Raw genomic sequence first — 15,450 nt, forward strand, 5'->3', positions numbered from 1 at the left:
CCCTGCGACGGGGTGAGCTCCCGTTGCTTGGTCCCAGCTCCTGCCAACCTAGCAGTTCAAAAGCACGTCAAAATGCAAGTAGATAAATAGGAACCGCTACAGCGGGAAGGTAAACGGCGTTTCCATGTGCTGCTCTGGTTTGCCAGAAGCGGCTTTGTCATGCTGGCCACATGACCTGGAAGCTATACGCCGGCTCCCTCGGCCAATAATGCGAGATGAGCGCGCAACCCCAGAGTTGGTCACGACTGGATCTAATGGTCAGGGGTCCCTTTACCTTTTAAGGTGTGAGATAGTGGGGAAAGCAGCCTTCAGAGGGACGTCTTGGCAGTATCAGAAGAGAAAATGGTGGCTATTGGAAACCACAAAATTGTGGTTTAGGACCACGCATACATTGATACCACTTTATTTATTTTAAAGCAATTTATTAAATTTTCCAAATAAACACATTAAACAAAACAAAACATTCAAAAACAAATACAACACACACAATAATTAACAATTATTCCCATATCTCTAATTCCCAATGCTCTGCCGAGCTTGACTTCCCTCCCTCCCCTCATTTGGTTTTCTTTCCAACTCTTATCTCGCAGTTCCTTATTCCTTATTTAAAGTCATTTCGTAGGATTTATTTCAGTCCTGCAAGTGTCTTTAAACTTCTACAGTTCTTTTCCATATAGTCCACAAATTTACTCCATACATTGATACCACTTTAAACAGTTATGGTTTCCCCGCCCCTCAAAAATTCTGGAAGCTGTCATTGTTTATGGTGCTGAGGGTTGTTGGGAGACACCCTAACACATCACAGCTCCCAGAATCCTTTGGGGGGAAGCCATGACTGTTCAAAGTGGCATAGTGTATGGTGTGAATGTGGCCTACAGCTCACTTCATTCTTCAACAAACAGCCCATTTGCCCAACCTGTAGGCTGTGCTGGTCTCAGGGCTGTTATGGGGCATACCTGCTTTGACCCCATCTGCTGCTCTGACCGTTTGTCTGTGTTCCTCCCTATCCCATGCTCTGGGCTGCTGTGCTCTGGGCTTCCCAGCTGCAACATCTCCCAAAAGTGTGTGAGGAAGTGGAGAAGATTATACTTTAAGTGATCTTCATTATCCTTGGTTTTTATCCCCCCTGTCTTCCAAAAAGGTGGCATAGGTAGCTCCCGTTTGTCCTCCGTATGTTGTAGGGGCTCCAGCTCCCAGCAAGCACAGCTAGTGGCCATCATCCGGAGGCCCACAGACTCTCCATTCTCTCACTGACTTTCTCAAAGTTTAAAACATTAGTAACTGCCCTTCTGTCTCCAGGTCACGCTCTTCAGCAATAAAATTATAGTACATTTCATACATCAACAAAACTTCCAGCCACTTGGCATGCACTGGGTAGTATGTTTGATACAATCCAATTAAATTATGATTTGGGATGAAAGGCTAAGTGAAAATTGGATGGCTTAAACTTGCAATTAATATCTGTTCTCAAAAAAGGATGATTTGTCCCACCATGTTCGAGTTGGCCATCAGGATCTCATTGTTTGGAGTCTTGACATACTGCCCTAGTCTTGAGAAATACGGTACAGTGGTACCTCTACTTATTAATTTAATGCGCTCCGAACACACATTCGCAAGTCGAAAAAAATTGTAAGTCGAATCCCATAGGAATGCATTGGGAGAAAAAATTCGTAAGTTGAAGCAACCCTATCTAAAAATTCGCAAGTAGAAAAAATCCTATCTAAACCGCATCCAAGATGGCGGACGGAGCTCCGTTCATAAGTAGAAACATTCGTAAGTAGAGGTACCACTGTATTTAGAAGCCACTAGATGTGTTGGGGGCAGGAATAGCAGGCCTTTTTTTTAGGTATTCCCACACCGGGAGGGAACCAGGCTTGCAGTTTTAGCATCTGTTTTTAAAAAACAAAACAAAAACAGCCCCTCACTTTATGCACTGACAGGATTGTGTTAAGCAGGCTTTCTGAAGAGACTGATCCAGACCTTTTCTGTGTGCCTGCAGCTCCACAAGCCCTGGCTTGCAGACATCCACCACAAAGCTAAGTGCTGGCATCTCTAGCAAAACACAGCTGGTGTTCCCAACAATTTTATTTACAGTAGGTTTCTGAACCGCCTTGTAGCATTATGCTCCCAAGGTGCATTAAATATAAATTTGACACAGAAATATTAAAACAGCCCCTGAGCAATACAGTCAGTTAAATGCTGCAGCAGATAAAATTGCAAATACAGAAATAGTTACACAGCTGATGAAACTATAGCACTGTGAATTGAGGCAAATGTTAATTGGATGGATTCTTAGTGCCCTCTGGTGGTCTATGTACAGAAATACTTGTGACTGAAACTAAGTAAGGCATCTAACCTTCGCAGACCCAGGATCTACTTTTAACCCAAACATGCCTTTGGGGACCAATTTCTTAATGTGTTATGATACATTTGCATGATCATAGTGCTGTTGCAACCCACTTGATGAGGACTGGTGATCTAGGACCAAGCAAATTTACCAAGCGGCTTTTAGTAGTGTTTTCCTGCAAATAATAATAATAATAATAATAATACAATGGGTGGAATGAGGCACATGAGATCTCTCCCTGGTGCCCATGGAAGCTTCTTGAGATCCCCTACTCTGTCCTTTTGATCATGATGACGTGGTGAGGATGGTTAGAATTGTATCCCTTGAAAAGTACATAGAAAGTTGGAAGAGTGATGCACATTTCCCCTTACAACCATGTGCTTTTCAAGGCTCACACTAATGGATCTGATTTTTACCTGCACCCCATGGGGAAAATGAAGTGTGTGCATGCACTTGGCATTGCTCAGGAGAATGGTCTTGGGGAGAAAAGCGACCAGAGAGGGTCTGTGGCTTGAAAACCCAAATGTGCTCATGAGCCTAAAGACTGGGCCACTTGCAATTCCCAGCAATGAGGTGGAAGTAGAACATAGTCACCGTGGCTGATAGCTATGCCCTCCATGAATTTAATTATCTTTTCAATGCATCCAAGTTGGTGGCCATCACTGCCTCCTGTGCAAGCGAGTTCCATAGTTTGTTTAACCTAGGTCCAGTACTGCCAATGGGTCAACTCTGAGTAGGACTTAGGTGGCTGCAGCCCCAGTATTCCAAGACAAGCTTAGCTGCTTTGTTGACTGAAGCAGATCAAACTGGCTGCAACCCGGAAAAGGTTTGTGGCAGGAACATCAATCTTCTTTAAAAACTTCCTTTCTCTGTATCAGGGTGGGGGGCTGGGAGAAGGGAAGCTCCCAGGGAGGGTCCACACTCTCTTGTATGAGTCAAGGGTTAAATTAAGATCTACCTTTGATAGAGGACTTTGTGTTTTTTTTCCCTCCCCTTTCCCTTTTAATTTTTTTCTACTAGGTCCCCCCCCCCAGATTAATCTGAAATCCCTTTCTCCAGCAAGATGTTTCAATATTTGGGGGAATCACTGCAATTACAGTATGTTGAGCCACTCTGCCCTCTTGTGGAGAAAGGAGGCGCATCTTTTGAGGACAGCTGCTCTGCTACTTCAAACATTTTGGGGGCAAAGCAGTGCCAGGGACAGTCATTACTTGTCAACATTCATTGGTACTTTTTGCAATAAAGCATTTGGCACTTCTGCAAGAAAGGAGGGAAAGTAGTCTCATGGCCCACTCCCCAGTCTACAATTGCAGTTAATCAGGACTAGGAGGAAGTTCCTGGCTCAATTTCCGTGGAAGGTTGAGAAAGACCCTTTCCAGAAACCCTGGAAAGCTGCTGCCTAACAGTGTAGACAATATTATTGTTATCATTTATTTATTAGTTGCCTTCTAAACCCCTGTCTCAAGGCAATTTACACATATGATAATGAAGAACAACAAATGCATTGAGAACAAGACTAAAAAGTGAACATTTTGGGTAAAGGCAATTTACCAAGCTGGGAAAGGCTGTCTGAACGAAAAATGTCTCTTTCTGTTTCTGGAAAAAGTTAAAAGCATTTGCTTTGACTGCAGAAGGCCCCAGGTTCAATACCCAGCAACTCCCGTTAAGGCTGAGAATATATTCCCTGTTTGAAACCTTGGAGAAGCTGCTGCCACAGTCAGTGCAGAAAATACTGAGCTGTCTGGACCAATGGTCTGACTTTGTATAATGCAAATTTGTATGCTCCTATTTAAACCAGCCCTTTACTGAAAGTCACAAAGGACTAGAAGCCTACTTTATCCCTGGCATCTTCAGGTAGGGCTGGGAATATTCCCTGCCTGAAACCCTGGAGTGAGGCTGCCAGTCAGTGTAAACAATACTGAGCTAGATGGACCAATGGGTCTGGCTAAGTAGAAGGCAGTTTGCTATGTACCTGTGTGGAGGGAGATTCCAAGCCAGGAACACCAGCACTGTAAAACATGCCCCCAAATGAATTGGGCATCAGTACAGCTATGTAAAGACATTTTCTTCACATTTTTTAAATACATAACGAAACAAATAATGTAGCCGCCACTCCCCTCCGGGACTTCTCTGTCTTTAATAGCTACATGATAAACAGGGAAATTCATCCACTGTGCTTTTGTGATGTGTGTTTAATTTCTGCCTGCCACACAGAAAAAGGAGCCATTCTAAACAGATCTTCCCATTGGCTGCTGACTCACTTTGCTTCCCACCCCCCACAATCACCTATTGAATGTGTAGATAAATCAGAGGAGAAAAGGATTGTTATCGCAGGTCGGGCGGACTCTGCAAACTGTCCCTAGAGTGCCATGGTCGTTAACACATATTTGTACAAAGCCAGGAGGGGGAAATGGGCATATTTAAAAATAGAGGCTATTGCACAATTCATCTTCGCAGTCTTGGGTATACGTTTATGTATATGGAAGAAGCATGTTGGTCATCTTCAGTTCCTAAGACTTACAACATAAAAGGGGGGCGAGGAGGCGTACCTATTCAAATTGTAGGGGAGTGGAGGAAGGTCATCCGTAAAAGCCAATCAGAATATTATACAGTAAGCTAATCACCATATTGACATTTGTCTGTTTAATTAGCCTTTCATTCTGCTTTAACAGCGAGCTGAGGAAAGGCCATGACTCATCCATCATGATCGCAGGCTGGGTTGCAATTTCCTGATTGCAGAATAAATTTTTGTTGCTCTTTAAAAAAAAGGGGTGGGGGAATGAGTTGGATTTCTTTATTGTTCCTCTTGGCTGCTGAATGGGGAATTGCAATTTACCTGCTATTACTTATCTGCTCATCTTCTCAAATATATGTGAGCTTAATATAGAAGTACAGTACATACCCGTAGTAGGTTACAGCTGTAGTTAACAGAGTTCAGATTACAGAGGAGAATGTTATATACACAGAAATCTGTCTTGTACTGAGTCAGAACATTTGGTCCATCTAGTTCAGTATTGCTTACACTAGCCTTCTGTGGCTCAGTGGTATAGCAGGGGTCAGCAAACGTTTTCAGCAGGGGGCCGGTCCACTGTCCCTCAGACCTTGTGGGGGGCCGGACTATATTTTTTTTTGGGGGGGGGGGAATGAACGAATTTCTATGCCCACAAATCACCCAGATATGCATTTTAAATAAACGCACACATTCTACTCATGTAAAAACATGCTGATTCCCAGACCGTCCGTGGGCCAGATTCAGAAGGCGATTGGGCTGGATCTGGCCCCCGGGCCTTAGTTTGCCTACCTCTGGTGGTAGAGCATCAGTTTTGCATGCAGAAGTTTCCAGGTTCAGTCCCACCATCTTTGGGTAGCGTTGGGAGAAAGCATTGTCTGAAATCCTGGGTAGCTGCTACTAGTCCGGTGTAGACAATACTGAGCTAGATGGAGCAGTGGGTCACATTGGTACCATTGTGCTTCGTGATCTTGGACTCCTTCCCATGCAAAAGATGAGGCTTTGCACACGTCCCTTTTGATGTAATCACCCACTATCAGGATCCTAAGAAGCCTAACCCCTTTAACCTAAGAAAATACATTTCAAATGTGTTGCAAATTGTGTGGAGACCTTTGCAGCACATCAAATTAATGCTATTAGAACCAATATAATAATGTCTACTCTGAGCTTGATCTAAAAGGTTAACTCTATATTTTATTTGAAGCTGAGGATCATTAATTTGTAGTCTCAGTAAATTCTACAAGACTGAGAGGCTATGGATTTTATTTTTTAAAAGATCACACCCAGTTCAAGATCTTTCCTGCCATCCACGGACCCTTCATTGCTGTTCCCGGGTACAGTATCTGTTGCCTGAAGCAGTTGCTTCACTCTGTCTAATGATAGTACTGGTCCTGATCCCATCCTTCTTTTATAAGAAAATTTAAATATGTGTTTATTAACTGTGAACATTTTGAGTTTATAAAGTATAATTTATATTAGTGAATAAAATAATGCATATATGCATTTTTATTTATTATATGTGAATATTTTGCATTTATAAGATGGCATAGAAATGCTATTAATAAATTACACATTTACCCCTACATCATGTACCATGTGTATTTTATTAATGGAGCATTTCACATTGGTGTGCATATGGGTATACATTTACAGCATATGGGTATATATTTACAGAGAGAACATCCATATATTGAACTATATGAAGCTATTTACAGGTAGGTAGCTGTGTTGGTCTGCCATAGTCAAAACAAAATAAAAAAAATCTTTCCAGTAGCACCTTAGAGACCAACTAAGTTTGTCATTGGTATGAGCTTTTGTGTGCATGCACACTTCTTCATGGAGTTATATTTTTCTAGTTAAGTAAACCACACACACACAGTCACACTCTACAGTGACTAACAAAACAGCTACAGCAAATGGTTGTGGCAAATGTTTCAGTTTATGCCTTTAAAAATTTAATATATCTGTTTGGTTAGCCACTGTAATAAATATATTGTTTTAGTGATTAGCCACTGTAATAAATATATTGTTTTAGTGATTAATCGCAACCTTCTGGGATCCAGGGCAAATGTTTGTTTGATGCTTTAAAAATCATGTATCTATATGAATGAATGACAAAACAGAGATAGATGTTATGTCATTCACTTATTTTTCATATATCTGTACGTTGCATTTTTAAAAAATAAAACATACTGACAAAATATCCCATGTATCTTATTGGGAACATTGATCATATTTATTTATGTGCTGCTCATATATACCGCCTTTCTGCCAAGGTGCTTTATGATTTTGAAATATTATAATATACACAATATAAAATGAAAATATATGTATTACACATACACGCAATATGTATATATATCTTTATAAAATTCCTGTTGATACAAGACAAGTGAATACACTTTTGTCTTGTCAGACGTTCCTAACGATAAAAACGAAACCTTGCCATCAGTGTATATTTTGTATGGTTTGTTTTTAATTGAAGGCTCCACAGGGCAGAAGAGCACTCCTCAAGCATCACTGTGTGGAAACATCCATTGAAACAGGATCAGAACAAATGCAAAACAGTGCCCCTAACTTGGACAGGCACTCTAGAAGGATACCATGGTTGGTGGTACTGAAAGCCGCTGAGAGGTTGAGAATTAACACATTTAATTTAATTAACACATTTCCCCTGTCTCTCTCTCAATGGAGGTCATCATACAGGGCGACCACCCCAGAGCCATTCACCTTGACATGACCAGTAGTCCTCTGAGATCAAGGTGAAATCTACACACATATAAAAAACCCCGTTGTAAAAATGTATATGTGTATATGGGTTTTTTTTATATGTGTGTAGATTTCACGTTTTGAAAAACATATTGAATTTGCCATAGCTCACTGTCGCCATCTAGTTTCACATTTGTATATTGCACTTTACAACACACTTAAAACGTTTTATTTGAAGCTGTGTAGCTGAGTCCCAGTGTCAGCTCAGGCACAGGGTGGTAAACCAACAGATTCCCTCAAATGTCCCAATTGCCCAATGGCAGGGACACACGCTCTGTATCCCCACCCAAAATGGGCAGTGAGCCTGGAGAAAGAGAGAGATGGGATCTCTATAGATCACAGCAACTTTCCCTTGCTGACACTCAAGCCAGCCATGATGCTGCACAGAGTACCCATGTGGGCATAGCTGGGTGCAGCAAAGTCTGCCTGGCTCACCCACCCAGGTCTCAAGCCATACGGACCAGCTTGACCTCCTGGTTCAGAATCTGATCGTGGATGAGGGAGGTCTTACTCCAAGCAGATCTGGCATTCAGCAATAAAGAAAATCAACAATAGCCTGTTCCATATACCTGTATCCCTTAGTGTAGTACGCAATTAATATATGGATGATGCCCATGCCGATAACCAACACATGGTGAACATGTTGCATTCATTTTATGTTGTGAACTGCCCCCTGATCTTCGGATGAATAATAATAATAATAATAATTTTTCCTTCCAGTAGCACCTTAGAGACCAACTAAGTGTGTCATTGGTATGAGCTTTCGTGTGCATGGACACTTCTTCAGATAATAATTTTATTATTTATACCTCGCCCATCTGGCTGGGGTTTCCCCATGAAAGGCGGTAAACACAGGACCGGATTTAGGTTTGATGAGGCCCTAAGCTACTGAAGGTAATGGGGCCCTTTATATGTCCAGCTGTCCTTTGTCAACAACAAATTGTCGCTGTTTTTTGTGATATATATATATATATGCTATATGGAAATTTATGGATCTAATAGGTATCTAAAGCCATTTGCACATAACAAATAAGACCCTACACAACACAAAACACTGTTGCTGTATGTAGGTGTTTTTTTTTTAATCTTATATTTTTCCCTTTAATTTTATTTTGGAGCCCCCAAGAGAGTGGGGTCCTAAGCTATAGCTTGTTTATCTTACACGTAAATCTGGCACTTACACATGTAATAAATGATTATGGTGACATTTCACATTTATATGGTGGTATAATAATGAAATGGATAAAGACTCCTAAATTTTTAAATACAGTACACTAATATGCTAGTTAATAGAATTTACATATGGGATATAAAAAGAAATTAGGCTAGATAACTTCAATAAAAATAAGGGGCGGGGAAAAAACCCACAACCACACACTTTGAAAATATAAAAGTACATGAGGGGAAACCGCGTGTTTTTGTGGGCGAAGGGCGGGGGGGAGGTAGCGTCCCCCTCAGCCCCCCCAAGCTCAGCGCGCCAACCGTCGCGGGCGCGAGGGAGAATCCCCGCCCTCGGCCTCCCGCCTCGCCCAATCCCAATCCCGCTCCCTTCCTACTCACTCAAATATACACTCCCCCCCTCTCTCACACACACACACACTCTATTTTTTAAATCACTTCCATCCTTTGCCCTGATTGGTCGCGGCTTATTTGCCGGGGTCATGAGATACCTCCTCCTCCCCCACCGCACACATCTATATACACACACGGACATTCATAGACAGGCACACACCGGGTCCAGCAGCCAATGAGGAGGCGCGATACTGGTATGTGGCGCTGGCCTGTCTGGGGGTGGTTGCTGGGTGTCTCTTTGGTTGTGTGAGGAGGAGGAGGAGGAGGAGGAAGAGGAGAAGAAGAAGGAAGGAGAGAGAGAGAGAGGAAGAAGAAAAGAGAGGAGCTCACATTGCTGCTATTATTGCTTATCTCTGCCTCTCTCTCTCCCTTCACCCTCTTTTGCATATATATTTCCCCACAGAAGGAAAAGAGGAGGGTGTGCATTGAGCTGGCTGGATTATCTCTCCCTCCCCCCTCCTCAATATTCACCCACCTTCCTCCTTTAGCACCACTGGCTTCCTCCTGCTCCTATTGCACGACCCCCCAACCCTCTCTCAATCCCTCTTTCTTTCCCCTCCCCCGCCCTCCCCCACTGAGCACATTGTCTCCCCCCCACAACAGCCTCGGGGCCCCCTCCTCAATCTTTGGCCTCTTCCGCCTCCCCTAACCCCCCCCCTGTAGAATCTGACTCCATAAGCATCAGAGGATCCAACTGAGTCACTCTCCCACCCCTCCCCCTCCCCTGCTTCCATTCATAATAGAAGCCCCCTCCCATCACCACATCTCTTGCTTTTCCTCCACAATCTCGTTCTTTCCGCCCCCCTTTTTAGCTGGGGGGCTTCCATAGCCTCCTTCCCAGAAACCCAAAACCTCAGCAACACATATATTTTAGCCCTGACCCTTCCACAGCTCTCCCCTCCCCATCCCATTCTTCCCCTGATTCTTTTAGACTTTCCTTGGATCTACTTATTGCCCCCCCCGCCCCCCCACCAAGAATCTACTGATGGTGTGATCTGTGAGGTGAAGGTGAGTAAGGAAGTTCTCTTTGAATTGCCTTTTGCTTTTTTATTTATTTCCTTCCCTGTGGTTTGTGCAGGAAGTGATATGGGGTAGGTGGGAAATTGGAAGGTTTTGTGTGTGTGTTTTGGTTGGGGTGTGCTTAAAAGGCCCCTTTAAACACCTGGTGGTTTCACATGTAGCTCAAAAAGATTTTGGTAGAGAACTGGAGATTTTGTTAGAGGCTGATTCTGCCCCACCCCCAGCCACTCCATGAAGTGTTTTGAGAAACTGGGTTTTTGTGTATGTGCATGTTATGAATCAGAATGAATGTTGAATTCTTCAGATGCCTCTTGAATGGATATTGGGAGTCCATGTGGATGCAATTCAAAAAGAGGTTGAAATTGATGATTTGTAACATTTGCTTTCTTCCTGTCACTGCTGATATCTAGTTAGATTCATTATTTGTTTTACCAGTAACTGATTGGTGAATAAAAATATAGGATAACATTGTCTTATATGCACATTTTAAATAGATGGAAGATTTGTAGAAGATTTGGGGGTGGGAAGATACTATTCTTCGTACAATATGGAAACATATCAACTTCAGTGATTTCCCCCTTCTCTTTTTTATTTTAGTACAGCCTGTGTGTGAACTGTTTTAGTTGATAAACATTCCCAGTGTGATATTCTCTCTCTCTCTCTCTCTCTCTCTCTCTCTGTGTGTGTGTGTGTGTGAGAGAGAGAGAGAGAGAGAGAGACAAACCCTCCCAAATGGGTTGTTAGGAAAGAGTAAGCTGTGCCCCATTTTGTGAATGAATTGTGTGGAGACCTTTGATTACACACACTGATGCAATCTTCTTTTAATGCAATCACAGCCTTTCTGAGATACTTGCCTTTGGCTTGCACAGCCACATATATGTTCACACCTCTTTTTAAGATTTGGAAGATATTTGGGAACAGAGAGGTGTGGGAGGGGAGAGAGCAGAAGCTAAACTCCTGAAAACTAACAGTTGGTGAAGTTGGCTGTAAGAAAACAAAATGATTCATTCATTCATTCCTTCATTCCTTCAAGCATGTGGTTGAGTTTGGTTTATTTTTGAATACTGTTTTGCTGTTGCTTTTAATTTAGTGACTGACTTTGCCTGTGAACAGCTTTATTTCTGGGTTTTATAGTACCATGTCATTTTACCCAAAAAAAAGTGTGTGTGTGTGTGTGTGTATCCCCTTTTGTGGTTTGTGTGTGTGCCTAGTTTCTGATCTGTTCTGCTGCTGTAAAGCGAAACTCCAGTCAATAGTATTCATTACTATAAGTGATATAAACATTTGGTCTCTGTTTATTACAAATGTATGTCAAGATTTAGAATGCCTTTGTTTTTTTCAATTAACAAATATATCTGAAATGTCATGTTCCACAACAAGCAAGAAATTATAAGTGTATTTTACTATTGTTGCCAACACTTAATTTAACTTTTAACTGTTGGCACAGCTACGTAGGTGCTAAATACATACAATAGCACCCCATTTGGTGTGCTTTTATGTGTGTAGATTGCTTTCATAGGATGTGGGGAGCCTGAAGATTGGGGTGAGAGAAGTACAGTTACTGGGTGTGTGTGTCTGATTTAAAAAGTGATTGACTTCTTTTGGTTTTGTTCCTGGAGCATGCACTATAATTTATTTGCCAGGATCAGTTTCTTTCATTTTAATGATTTATTCTTGTGGGTGGTGAGCTGCTATGCTAATCTATTAGTTAGTGAGGACTGAAGGAAAGAGAGGGAGAGACCCTAGGGTGGGATCTTATTGTTCACTTTCTCTCATAGTTAGAGTCATGCTTGCTTACAGAGAAATAAAGCATTCCCCCCCTCTTCTCTCCCCCCCCCTGCTTTTTTAGCTGGGAAGCATTACTCCATTACTTCTGTCTTTACAAGGTTAGAGAGAGGCCATCCAAGGTGAATGGAAGAAAAGCCAACACCTAAAGCTCCTTCTTTCCTCTTCCCTTTTCTTAGACTTAGCTTCTCCTGCTGTTCCTGTGTGGAGTGAATTTCAAAAGTGATAACAGTAAACTCTAGAGGTTGTAGTCAGTGTTAAGTCAGCGGAAGAGTTAGAAGCATTAAAATTGATGGGCATGACTATCTTAGGACCATACATTTCAGTGAGTCTACTTTGAGTAGAACTCAGTTGGATACAATCCTAGGCTTCCAGTTTACATAGAGTGGTCTCCCCTTCCTACCCCAAAGAAAATTGCCAGAGTTTCCCTGAGTAACAATGTATTCATTCCTCTTTATTCCTGAATGTACGGTAGGATCTTATGTCCACAAGGCAGGTGTGTTTTGTTCTGCATGCAGAAATTATCAGGTTCAGTTCCTGGCTCTTTCCAGTTGAGAGACTCAGGTAGTAGGTGTCAGGAAAGCCCTTTCTTTACCTCAGATCCTGGAGAGCTGCTGCCAGTCAGAGCAGGCAGTAGTGATTTTGATAGAGAGCGACAGCTTCTCATGTTTCAGACAGTGTCAGAAACTAGCCAGGTGCCAGGCATGTTTTGCTACTGGTGTGGGTCCAATTGCCACCCGGGGAGATCTCTATACGGCAGGTTTGCGAATGGGAAAAGCAAAATGTCACTTGGAGAAGAATCTGAAATATTTTCCTTGAAGATCAAATTTGCTTTAGTCTGGATTGTTTTATTTGATGTTTTAATGTGTTGTAAACTGCTTTGAGATTTGTTTTTAAAAATATAAAGTGGTATAGAGATGACTATGATGATGAAAATAATAATCCCACTGCAACCCCCCCAAACCCGCACTTAGAAATTCCATTGTGGCAACTGCAACCCAGATTTAAGGTGCCATTTGGCAATTAGATTATATATCTGAGTTTCTAACACTGGCAGGAGTAACCAATAACCATACAAGGTATGTTTGTATATGAATCGCTCTATGGCATAAGTGGGCTGACCCAAGTCTTGTGTGGCGTTCCAGTTCACCAATCGAATTTTCTATGAGTGTATTTTTAATTTACTAAGCAAGAGTGCTTAGGATCCCTTCTCAATTAAGGCGTCACTAGTCGGTGTTAAACTATCTGCGAGCACACTCTTGATTGAGAAAAATATAGGCGGTCCCTTGCTGGATCAGACCAGGGATTCCAGCAGGCCATGGTAGTCTACCAGAAGCTTTCTGGGGATCCAGCTGTGAGCTGTCTTCTACTTTCTGCCATCCCCTTGTGTATAAAACTCCCCAATCTCTCAATGATGAAGAGGGTGGTTGTCTGCTTAAGGTAGCTTTTGTGTCCTGCTGCACTTCTTAACCTCCAAGCGTTCCTGGCATCCTTTCAAATGTAAGTTGTTCCTTCTAAAGCCCTTGGCAATGGATAACAAATATTAACTAATCTCCTTGTAATGAAATTCCATCTATGCTTCTCTAGTAACCAGATTCCTTTGGCTTCAAGTTCATAACCCTCCTTGTTTTCTGTTGTATATCTTTCTCTTTTTTCATGCCTTGCTTTTAGGCCAGCAGTTATTTCATAGGGATGCCATTTTAAGACATAGTCTGGCCAAGAAATAGGTCAGTGGTGGAACATATGAGTCTTCACTGGGACTTGACTTGTGGTGGGAGGTATGTGTAATAATGAGCTTCGACAAGACCCTGCTCTGAATTATTAATTTAACTCTCCGTGTCTGCTAGCTTTTCCAGCTAATTGCAGAGCCTGGACTCCTAAGTTGTATCTTCTGACTGTGTAAGCCCCCAAGGTCAGAAGAACTGCCTTGCTGGATTGGACAAAAGGACCATTTATTCTAGGAGTGGGCAACATGTGGCTCTCTAGATGTTATTGAACTCAAGCTCCCATTAGTCCCAGTCAGCATGGCCAATGGTCAGGGATGAAGAGAGTTGTAGTCCTGCCAGATATTTCTCAGATAAAGGCATGTAAGGAATGGCTTTTCTTCGTTGGTTTCCAGCATCTGGTTTTCTGGGTGTATATTACATGCTAACATGGACACATTTAGCTATTGTGGTTAATAGCCCTTGAGGGACAGGAATGTGTATAAAATGTAACAGACTGTCCTCTGCATCAAATAAAACAAAACACATTAACCCCCCCCCCCAATTCTAGCAACTTTAACAAACTACAGTTCCCAGAATTCCTTGGGGGAGGCCATTTGCTTTAAATATTCAACATATATTTAAATGTCTGGTGTGGGTTTGCTCCAAGTAAGCGGCACTGCTAGAATAACAAGAGAACAATCCTCTCCTCCATGAAATACCACCCTTCATGCATCTTCCTTAGGAGGCAAAGCTCCTATTCAAGCTTGCATAGTGACCCCTCTGTTCACAAAATGAGAACTGATGGAAGATGCCAGAGCAGGCACAAATCTTGGGTGCTGTTCTGAAATCACTGAGTTTGTTCTATTATTAAGGATGCTGACATTCTTATTATTGATTGACCATACTCTGAACAATCTAAAGCCACATTGTCATTTTACAGACCTGATGGAGGTTAAGCCACTTGTCTCAGTGTAAGGTCTTGTCAAATACAATAGGCAGGGAAAAAGGAGATTATGTCTGCCACCCCGAGTGCCGTGGAGGAAAAGCAGTATGCATGTGTAATAAAGCCTGTATACATACAGACACCATACATACGTAATAAACGGCACAGATAAATTCAGTCGTCTTTGGAACGTGGGTTGGCCTCCCTAATTTATCTTGACTCGCTCCAGTTTCTCTGTGTGCCTCAGTCACTAATACTGCTGGTTTTGTTTTCAAAGGAGGCCGTAGCCCTTTCCTCCCTTTATATTTGTACAAATACTTGTTTTCCCCTGTGGGGTTGATGTCTCTGGAGTTTCAAAACATACTGTGGGCTTCATTTGGTTTGTTCCATCATATATATGGATGAGGAGGCATGCATTGAAATGCTTTGTGAATCCCCTGCTATAGTAAAAATATTGGGCATGGGTGTCAGACTAATTGCCATGGCAAGCTCCTTGTGCTGTGTGCCACCCCTAGTACCGGTAAATTGGAAAGAATCACTAGATGTTCAGAGGTGATAAAGTGAAATTAAAATAAATCTGAGTTAAAAATGAGTTCGAATGAAAATGAGCCAGGAAAGGAGGTGTATTCACTAATGCAACCTAAATTGACCTGGATTTTGTTTATCTTTAATTCACCTCACCCACAGAATACAAATTAGTCTATCTCATTATGTATGCATACATCCATTTACACTAATGGGAGTTTATTTTTGAGGTAGGGTGCAGTGACAGAACTGCAGCTTGACATTCTCATTTGTG

General features: G+C 42.1%; 1 protein-coding gene across 5 annotated transcripts in view; it reads left to right on the plus strand.

The window, feature by feature from the left end:
- The first annotated feature begins 9,282 nt into the window (after positions 1 to 9,282).
- RERE (arginine-glutamic acid dipeptide repeats) overlaps positions 9,283 to 15,450 on the plus strand; it is a 339,661-nt gene continuing 333,493 nt past the window's right edge. For 3 of the 5 annotated variants that reach the window (XM_060276213.2, XM_088671569.1, XM_088671572.1), the window contains exon 1: positions 9,446 to 10,205. The gene's annotated coding sequence lies outside the window, so the exon portion shown is untranslated. Of the gene's footprint in view, positions 9,392 to 9,445; positions 10,206 to 15,450 lie in introns of those variants that run through there. The other 2 variants (XM_060276215.2, XM_060276214.2) reach the window with 2 other exon arrangements.

This window comes from Zootoca vivipara, chromosome 6 (genome assembly GCF_965207765.1).
Source record: "Zootoca vivipara chromosome 6, rZooViv2.hap1.1, whole genome shotgun sequence".
NCBI lineage: Eukaryota > Metazoa > Chordata > Lepidosauria > Squamata > Lacertidae > Zootoca > Zootoca vivipara.